The sequence below is a fragment of the Leucoraja erinacea genome, unplaced genomic scaffold (genome assembly GCF_028641065.1).
Source record: "Leucoraja erinacea ecotype New England unplaced genomic scaffold, Leri_hhj_1 Leri_69S, whole genome shotgun sequence".
Lineage (NCBI taxonomy): Eukaryota > Metazoa > Chordata > Chondrichthyes > Rajiformes > Rajidae > Leucoraja > Leucoraja erinaceus.
Window position 1 is genome coordinate 44655 of NW_026576619.1, and position 10665 is coordinate 55319.

A 10665-nucleotide genomic window follows, 5' to 3' on the forward strand; every position below is an offset into this window, starting at 1 on the left:
TAAAACCGAGATGAGAAGAACTTTTTTCACACAGAGAGTGGTGAATCTCTGGAACTCTCTGCCACAGAGGGTAGTTGAGGCCACAGTTCATTGGCTATATTTAAGAGGGAGTTAGATGTGGCCCTTGTGGCTAGGGGGATCAGGGGGTATGGAGAGAAGGCAGGTACGGGATACTGAGTTGGATGATCAGCCATGATCATATTGAATGGCGAATGGTGCAGGCTCGAAGGGCCGAATGGCCTCTACTCCTGCACCTAATTTCTATGTTTCTATGTTTCTATAATGCTCTGATCAATGTGTGCTTATTGTTCCTGCCTTTGGAGAGTGTTGGTGTCAGTTCAGCCATTCGGTAAGCCTGGGCATCTTGACCCCATCTGATGCCGTGTTTCAATGTCCTGTAATCTTGGCTGATTAAGCCTGAAGGAGGTCTAGATTCGAGACATCACCCGTTCCTTATCTCCGGAGATGTTGCCTGACCCCCTGAGTTACTCCAGCATTTTGTGTCTATCTCCTGTAATCTTAACCGGATCAAAATATCTATTGGTCATTGAGATGCCCCATTGCCTGCGGTCTTGTGCAGTTTGATAAGGGCAGTGCCCATCATTTTTAGTTTAGTTTGGAGGTTTAAACAGGCCCTTCAGCCCACTGAGTCAGTGCAGACCAGCGATCCCCGCACACTAACACTATCCTACACACTAGGGACAATTTACAATTTTACCAAGCTGAATAACCTTTGAAGCTAGCTGTACATCTTTGGAGTGTGGGAGGAAACCGGAGCTCCCGGAGAAAACCCGTACAGGTCACGGGGAGAACATGCAAACACCGTACAGACAGCAGCTGCAGTCGGGATGGAACCGGGGTCTCTGGCGCCGTGAGGCGGCAAGTCTACCGCTGCTACACCGCGCCGCTCCTTCCATTGCCCCGCGAGTCCGCACCGCGCCTGGTTCTGGGTTTCTGCCGCCTTGCCCTGAGGGTCGAGGTTCTCCAGCCCACTCGTCCATCCAGTTTGAGCCGTTGACAGTTTACCGCCAGCTGCGGAAGGAGTCGGCATCTGAAGACGACGTCAGACAAGACGATGGCTCCTTCACCTAACGGTCATTGCTACTGGGCTTATAGCGGAGATGAACGTCGCCTTCTGAGGCAAAAATGAGTTGTATTTGTGATGAGGGGAAAGCGATAATCTAACGGGGCAGGGTTTGGGTTTAATGTTGTCACATGTACCCAGCTACATTTCAGAAACGTTGTGTATGCCACAGAGCCCTCCATAATGTTTGGGACAAAGACCCATCATTTATTTATTTACTTGCCTCTGTACTCCACAATGTGAGATTTGTAATAGAACAAAAACACATTTGAACCTTCTTCAGACTGATGCAAGGGGAGATACAATGATCTATTCTGCATTTTACTTGATCTCCATTCCCTTTGTCCTGTTTTCTCATTTTTGGGCGACCTGCTGCGACCATGGCAAGTCGCAGAAAAAATTGTGTAAGTGGGACAGGCCCCTTAACGAGGTGGATGGGACGTTAGAACCGCCCTCTAGTTGGTGAGAGGATGGTTCAGTTGCCTGATAACAGCTGGGAAGAAACTGTCCCTGAATCTGGAGAGAAAACAGGGAATTACAGACCAGTTAGCCTGACTTCAGTGGTGGGAAAGATGCTGGAGTCAATTATTAAAGAGGTAATAATGGGGCATTTGGATAGCAGTAAAAGGATTAGTCCAAGTCAGCATGGATTTATGAAAGGGAAATCATGCTTGACTAATCATTTGGACTTCTTTGAGGATGTGACAAGTAAAATGGATGAAGGGGAGCCAGTGGATGTAGTGTATCTAGACTTTCAGAAAGCCTTTGATAAGGTCCCGCACGGGAGATTGGCGACTAAAATTAGAGCACATGGTATTGGGGGTAGGGTGTTGACGTGGATAGAAAATTGGTTGGCAGACAGGAAGCAAAGAGTAGGAGTGAACGAATCCCTTTCAGAATGGCAGGCAGTGGCGAGTGGAGTGCCACAAGGCTCGGTGTTGGGGCTGCAACTGTTTACCATATATATTAATGATTTGGAAGAGGGAATTAGGAGCAACGCTAGCAAGTTTGCGGATGACACAAAGCTGGGTGGCAGTGTGAACTGTGAAGAGGATGTTAGGAGGTTGAAGGGTGATCTGGACAGGTTGAGTGAGTGGGCAGATGCATGGCAGATTCATATTATAGATAAATGTGAGGTTTGCACAAGGGCAGATTATTATCTCAATGGGGTTAGGTTAGGTAAGGGGGATGTACAGCGAGACCTGGGTGTCCTTGTACACCGGTCACTGAAAGTTGGCGTGCAGGTACAGCAGGCAGTGAAGAAAGCTAATGGAATGTTGGCCTTCATAACAAGAGGATTTCAGTGTAGGAGTAAAGAGGTTCTTCTGCAGTTGTATAAGGCTCTGGTGAGACCACATCTGGAGTATGGTGTACAGTTTTGGTCTCCTAATTTGAGGAATGACATCCTTGTGATTGAGGCAGTGCAGCGTAGGTTCACAAGATTGATCCCTGGCATGGCGGGACTGTCATATGAAGAAAGATTGAAAAGACTAGGCTTGTATTCACTTGAGTTTAGGATGAGGGGAGATCTTATAGAAACATATAAAATTATACAAGGACTGGACTAGCTAGATGCAGAAAAAATGTTCCCAATGTTGGGCGAGTCCAGAACCAAGGGCCACAGTCTTAGAATAAAGTCGGGCCATTTAAGACTGAGGTGAGAAAAAGCTTTTTCACCCAGAGAGTTGTGAATTTGGGGAATTCCCTGCCACAGAGGGCAGTGGAGGCCAAGTCATTGGATGGATTTAAGAGAGAGTTAGATAGAGCTCTAGGGGCTAGTGGAGTCAAGGGATACGGGGAGAAGGCAGGCACGGGTTATTGATTGGGGACGATCAGCCATGATCACAATGAATGGCGGTGCTGGCTCGAAGGGCCGAATGGCCTCCTCCTGCACCAATTCTCTATGTTTCTATGTGTGCGTTTGTTTTCACACTTCTGTACTTCTTGCCTGAGGGGAGAAGAGGGAGTGACCGGGATGAGACTGGTCCTTGATTATTCTGCCGGCCTTGACCAGGCAGCGTGAGGTATAGATGGTGAGTGGAAGGGAGGTTGGTTTGTGTGATGGAACCACAGTTTTGTTGCCATTTCCAAGTCCCAGTTGTTCCCAGAGCGGGGATCTTGATCTGACCGTGAAGGTTTGTTGTCCTGGTGGCGATGTGGTATCAGCCTGGCCTGGCCAAGCCTAGCCGTGGTATCCTCCGCTGCTGCTCCATTGCTGCGGTCCACGTGCCCGGCCTCTTGGAGGGGCGTCCGTTCCAGCCGAGCCCCAGGCTGTTGCAGGGCCTCCAGTGGACACTCCCCTGTTGAGGCCGTGCATTTCCTTCCACAGACATAGAAACATAGAAAATAGGTGCAGGAATAGAGGCCATTCAGCCCTTCGAGCCTGCACCATTCGTCATTCAATATGATCATGGCTGATCATCCAACTCGGGGTATCCTGTACCTGCCTTCTCTCCATACCCCCTGATACCTTTAGCCACAAGGACCACATCTAACTCCCTCTTAAATATAGCAAGTCCCGCTTATGTTGCCAACTTATAGAAACTTACAAAATTCTTAAGGGGTTGGACAGGCTAGATGCAGGAAGATTGTTCCCGATGTTGGGGAAGTCCAGGACAAGGGGCCACAGCTTAAGGATAAGGGGGAAATCCTTTAAAACTGAGATGAGAAGAACTTTTTTCACACAGAGAGTGGTGAATCTCTGGAACTCTCTGCCACAGAGGGTAGTTGAGGCCACAGTTCATTGGCTATATTTGAGAGGGAGTTAGATGTGGCCCTTGTGGCTAAGGGGATCAGGGGGTATGGAGAGAAGGCAGGTACGGGATACTGAGTTGGATGATCAGCCATGATCATATTGAATGGCGGTGCAGGCTCGAAGGGCCAAATGGCCTACGCCTGCACCTAATTTCTATGTTTCTATGTTGCCAACTTAATGATGAAATGTTTTATCTCTGTCCTTAATAACCAAGTCATTGTTTTGTAATTGATTCTACCTGATTCTAAACGCTCAAGTTTAATTTAGTTTGCTGTGACGTGTATCGAGGTGCGGTGAAAAGGTTTTTGTTGCCTGCTATCTAAACAGTGATCACAATCGAGCCGTCCACAGTGTACAGATACAGGATAATGGGAATAACGTTTAGTGCAAGGTCAAGCTCGAGTAAAGATATTCCGAACATTACCAATGAGGTGGATGGGAGGTCAGGACCGCTCTCTAGTTGGTGAGAGGACGGTTCAGTTACATAGAAACATAGAAATTAGGTGCAGGAGTAGAGGCCATTCGGCCCTTCGAGCCTGCACCACCATTCAATATGATCATGGCTGATCATCCAACTCAGTATCCCGTACCTGCCTTCTCTCCATACCCCCTGATCCCCTTAGCCACAAGGGCCACATCTAACTCCCTCTTAAATATAGCCAATGAACTGGCCTCAACTACCCTCTGTGGCAGAGAGTTCCACAGATTCACCACTCTCTGTGTGAAAAAAGTTCTTCTCATCTCGGTTTTAAAGGATTTCCCCCTTATCCTTAAGCTGTGACCCCTTGTCCTGGACTTCCCCAACATCGGGAACAATCTTCCTGCATCTAGCCTGTCCAACCCCTTAAGAATTTTGTTAGTTTCTATAAGATCCCCTCTCAATCTCCTAAATTCTAGAGAGTATAAACCAAGTCTATCCAGTCTTTCTTCAGTTGCCTGATAACAGCCGGGAAGAAACTGTCCCTGAATCTGGAGGTGTGTGTGTGTGTGCGTTTGTTTTCACACTTCTGTACCTCTTGCCTGATGGGAGAGGGGAGAAGAGTGAGACTGGTCTGTGATGATGCTGCTGGCCTTGCCGAGGCAGGGTGAGGTGTAGATGGAGCTAATGGAAGGGAGGTTGATTTGTGTGTGTGTGACGGTCTGGGCTGCAACTGTCCACAACTCTCTACGATTTCTTGCGGTCTTGGATGGAGCTGTTCCCAAACCGTGCTGGGATGCGTCCCGATAAAATGCTTGTGTAAAAACTGTTGAAGGTTGTTGGGGACTTGCCGAACTCTTTAAGCCTGCTGGGGAAGAAGAGGCGATGGTGTACTTTCTTGTCCATTGCTTGGATGTGACTGGTCCACTCTCTAGAATTTAGGAGATTGAGGGGGGATCTTATAGAAACGTACAAAATTCTTAAGGGGTTGGACAGGCTAGATTGAGGAAGATTGTTCCCGATGTTGGGGAAGTCCAGGACAAGGGGTCACAGCTTAAGGATAAGGGGGGAAATCCTTTAAAACCGAGATGAGAAGAACTTTTTTCACACAGAGAGTGGTGAATCTCTGGAACTCTCTGCCACAGGGGGTAGTTGAGGCCAGTTCATTGGCTATATTTAAGAGGGAGTTAGATGTGGCCCTTGTGGCTAAGGGGATCAGGGGGTATGGAGAGAAGGCAGGTACGGGATACTGAGTTGGATGATCAGCCATGATCATATTGAATGGCGGTGCAGGCTCGAAGGGCCGAATGGCCTACTCCTGCACCTAATTTCTATGTTTCTATGTAGGACAAGCTGCAGGTGATATTTACTCAGAGGGACTTGATCCCCTTGACGCAAGCCAGGAAATAATCACAGACAGCCCTATAATACCGCCTGTTATTCTTCTTCAACAACCCCACCAACCTGCAGTTCAATTTAGGGTATCCCTGCTGCCTTACAGTGCCAGAACCCGGGTAGGATCCTGGATACATAGAAACATAGAAAATAGGTGCAGGAGGAGGCCATTTGACCCTTCGAGCCTGCACCATTCGCCATTCAATATGATCATGGCTGATCATCCAACTCAGTATCCTGCACCTGCCTTCTCTCCATACCCCCTGATCCCTTTAGCCACAAGGGCCACATCTAACTCCCTCTTAAATATAGCCAATGAACTGTGTGGCCTCAACTACCTTCTGTGGCAGAGAATTCCACAGATTCACTACTCTCTGTGTGAAAAATGATTTTCTCATCTCGGTCCTAAAATACTTCCCCTTATCCTTAAACTGTGTGTGGCCCCTTGTTCTGGACTTCCCCAACATCAGGAACAATCTTCCTGCATCTAGCCTGTCCAACCCCTTAAGAATTTTGTAAGTTTCTATAAGATCTACGGGCGCTGTCTGTACATGGTTTGTATGTTCTCCCCGTGACCTGCGTGGGTTTTCTCCAGATGCTCCGGTTTCCTCCCACACTCCAAAGACGTGCAGGTTTGTAGGTGAATTGGCTTTGTACAGCTATAAATTGTGTGGGATGGTGTTGGTGTGCGGGGATTGCTGCTTGGGGTGGACTCGGTGTTGCCCTGCTGTATAAACTAAACTAAACATGCAATTGGGCACACCTTCACAAAAGATACACCTTCACTCCCTCTATCACAGGTACGTCTAAACCTGGGTTGGAAGACCAGAGTATGACTTCCCCTCGATATATTAAAAATAGTGCTGGAATAACTCAGTCTTTGGAGTGTGGGAGGAAACCGGAGCACCCGGAGAAAGCCCACACAGGTCACGGGGAGAAGGTGCAAACTCCGTACAGACAGCACCCGTAGTCAGGATCGAACCCGGGTCTCTGGCGCTGCGAGGCAGCAACTCTGCACCACTTTTAAAGGCAGTTAAATCCAGCCACGGGGAAGGTCCATATTTGTTCACATGTATTGTGCACCTTATGCTCAGCTTATCTTGGCCTTCGTGATCTCCCAGTTGTCCAAACATTTTAACTTTCTGCCCTGGGCGGCCCAGCGCAAATTGGAGGAACAGCTCCTCATATTGGAGGAAAGACTGGATAGACTTGGTTTATACTCTCTAGAATTTAGAAGATTGAGAGGGGATCTTATAGAAACTTACAAAATTCTTAAGGGGTTGGACAGGCTAGATGCAGGAAGATTGTTCCCGATGTTAGGGAAGTCCAGGACAAGGGGTCACAGCTTAAGGATAAGGGGGAAATCCTTTAAAACGAGATGAGAAGAACTTTTTTCACGCAGAGAGTGGTGAATCTCTGGAACTCTCTGCCACAGAGGGTAGTTGAGGCCAGTTCATTGGCTATATTTAAGAGGGAGTTAGATGTGGCCCTTGTGGCTAAGGGGATCAGGGGGTATGGAGAGAAGGCAGGTACGGGATACTGAATTGGATGATCAGCCATGATCATATTGAATGGCGGTGCAGGCTCGAAGGGCCGAATGGCCTCTACTCCTGCACCTAATTTCTATGTTTCTATGTTTCTATGTTTCCACCCCAGTCGTAAACCAGTTCCACTATACTCCACATTGTATCCTCGAGCATTGTGTATCAAAGCACCACCCTGCCTGAGGTCATTTGTGGCTGAACCTTGATTGTTCCTGGTCTATGCTTGCCTCCAAGTTAGGGCGTCACTGTGGCCTACAGTGCTGCCTTACAGCGCTTGCAGCGACAGAGATCCGGGTTCAATCACCACTACGGGCGCTGTCAGTATTGAGTTTGTACCTTCTCCTCGTGACCTGCGTAGGTTTGCCCCTCCGAGATCTCCTCTTTCCTCCCCCACTCCAAAGTTGTGTAGTGTTGTTGTGTAGTGTTTCTATGTTCAAGTTCAAGTGAGTTTATTGTCATGTGTCCCTGATAGGACAATGAAATTCTTGCTTTGCTTCAGCACAACAGAACATAGTAGGCATTGACTACAGAACAGATCAGTGTGTCCATATACCATAATATAAATATATACACACATGAATAAATAAACTGATGAAGTGCAAATAACAGATAATGGGTTATTAATATTCAGAGTTTTGTCCGAGCCAGGTTTAATAGCCTGATGGCTGTGGGGAAGTAGCTATTCCTGAACCTAGTTGTTGCAGTCTTCAGGCTCCTGTACCTTCTACCTGAAGGTAGCAGGGAGATGAGTGTGTGGCCAGGATGGTGTGTGGGTCTTTGATGATACTGCCAGCCTTTTTGAGGCAGGGACTGCGATAAATCCCCTCGATGGAAGGAAGGTCAGAGCAGATGATGGACTGGGCAGTGTTTACTACTTTTTGTAGTCTCTTCCTCTCCAGGGCGCTCAAGTTGCCGAACCAAGCCACGATGCAACAAGCCGTCAGCATGCTCTCTACTGTGCACCTGTAGAAGTTAGAGAGAGTCCTCCTTGACAAACCGACTAATTGGCATTGTGTAAATGTAAATAATGTCCCTAGTGTAGGATAGTGTTAGTGAGCAAGGATCGCTGGTGGGCTGAAGAGCCTAAACTAAACTGTTCCCCCAGTCCTCCCGCCCCTCTACCCCCGCTACAATCAGTCTGAAGAAAGGTCCCGACCCGAAACGTCACCTATTCCTTTTCTCCAGAGATGTTGCCTCTCCCGCTGTGTTACTCCAGCATTTTGTGTCTGTCTTTGTCAGTTCACTAACCCTTCTGATATTCTCCCTGCAAAGCCCCTCTGGATCTTGTTACAGTTTGTGTCAGCAGCAACAAACACAGTCCTCCTGTGAAAGACACAAAACACTGGAGTAACTCAGCTGGTCAGGCTGATTGCTTCAGTTTAGTTTATTGTCATGTGTACCGAGGTACAGTGAAAACATAGAAACTAGGTACGGAGGAGGCCATTCGGTCCTTCAAGCCAGCATCGCCATTCAATATGATCACGGCTGATCATCCAAAATCAGAACCCCCTTTCTTCTTTCTGCCCATATCCCTTGATTCCAATAGCCCTAAGAGCTAATCCTAACTCTCTTGAAGACATCCAGTGAATTGGCCTCCACTGCCTTCTGTGGCAGAGAATTCCACAGATTCACAACTCCCCTGACATCAGTCTGAAGAAGGGTCTCAACCCGAAATGTCGCCCATTCCTTCTCCCCAGAGATGTTGCCTGTGCCGCTGAGTTACTCCAGCGTTTTGTGTCTACAAGTGAGTTTATACTAGTGGGGTACAGGTGCGTTTAAAGGGGGCGCACTAGTGTGGTACAGGTGAGTTTGTACTGAGTGCACTGGTGGGGTACAGGTGAGTTCATACAATGGACTAGGTGGGGTACAGGTGTGTTCATACAATGCACTAGGTGGGCTACAGGTGTGTTCATACAATGCACTAGGTGGGCTACAGGTGAGATCATACTGCACTAGGTGGGCTACAGGTGAGTTCATACAATGCACTAGGTGGGCTACAGGTGAGATCATACAATGCACTAGGTGGGCTACAGGTGAGTTCATACAGTGCACTAGGTGGGCTACAGGTGAGTTCATACAATGCACTAGGTGGGCTACAGGTGAGTTCATACAATGCACTAGGTGGGCTACAGGTGAGTTCATACAATGCACTAGGTGGGCTACAGGTGAGTTCATACAATGCACTAGGTGGGCTACAGGTGAGTTCAAACAATGCACTAGGTGGGCTACAGGTGAGTTCATACAATGCACTAGGTGGGCTACAGGTGAGTTCATACAATGCACTAGGTGGGCTACAGGTGAGTTCATACAATGCACTAGGTAGGCTACAGGTGAGTTTAAAGGGAGCGCACTATTGGAGGACATACAAGTTTATACTGAGCGGACCAGTGGGCTGCAGGTGAGTGTAAAGAGTGCGCACTAGTGGACTACAGGTGAGTTTAAAGGCTGCACAATCTTGGGATGTAGGTGAGTTTATACTGAGTGCACTGGTAGGGTACAGGTGAGTTTAAAGGGAGTACACTAGTGGGGTACTCGTGAGTTTATACTGAGCGCAGTAGTGGAACACAGGTGAGTTTCTACTGAGTACACTAGTGGGGTATAGGTATACTGTGTGCACTAGTGGGGTACAGGTGAGTTTGAAGGGGGCGCACTAATGGGTGCTCGTGAGTTTATACTTGTTGCTGTAGTTGGATACAGGTGAGTGTTTAACTGAGTGTACATGTGGGTTACAGGTGAGATTGAAGGGAGCGGACTCATGGAGAACTGGACAAGTAAAATGGATGAAGGGGAGCCAGTGGATGTAGTGTATCTAGACTTTCAGAAAGCCTTTGATAAGGTCCCGCACAGGAGACTGGTGACTAAAATTAGAGCACATGGTATTGGGGGTAGGGTGTTGACGTGGATCGAGAATTGGTTGGCAGACAGGAAGCAAAGTAGGAGTGAACGGGTCCTTTTCAGAATGGCAGGCAGTGGTGAGTGGAGTGGCGAGTGGAGTGCCGCAAGGCTCGGTGTTGGTGCCGCAACTGTTTACCATATATATTAATGATTTGGAAGAGGGAATTAGGAGCTGCATGTACGTTCTCCCCTTGACCTGCTTGAGTTTTCTCCGAGATCTCTGGTTTCCTCCCACACGTAGGAGGGCCTGTTTCCGCAGTGCATCTCTAAACTAAACTAAACGGATCAACTAATAAACATAGAAACATAGAAAATAGGTGCAGGAGTAGAGGCCATTTGGCCCTTCGAGCCTGCACCACCATTCAATATGATCATGGCTGATCATCCAACTCAGTATCCCGTACCTGCCTTCTCTCCATACCCCCTGATCCCCTTAGCCACAAGGGCCACATCTAACTCCCTCTCAAATATAGCCAATGAACTGTGGCCTCGACTACCCTCTGTGGCAGAGAATTCCAGAGATTCACCACTCTGTGTGTGAAATAAGTTCGCCTTATCTCGGTTTTAAAGGATT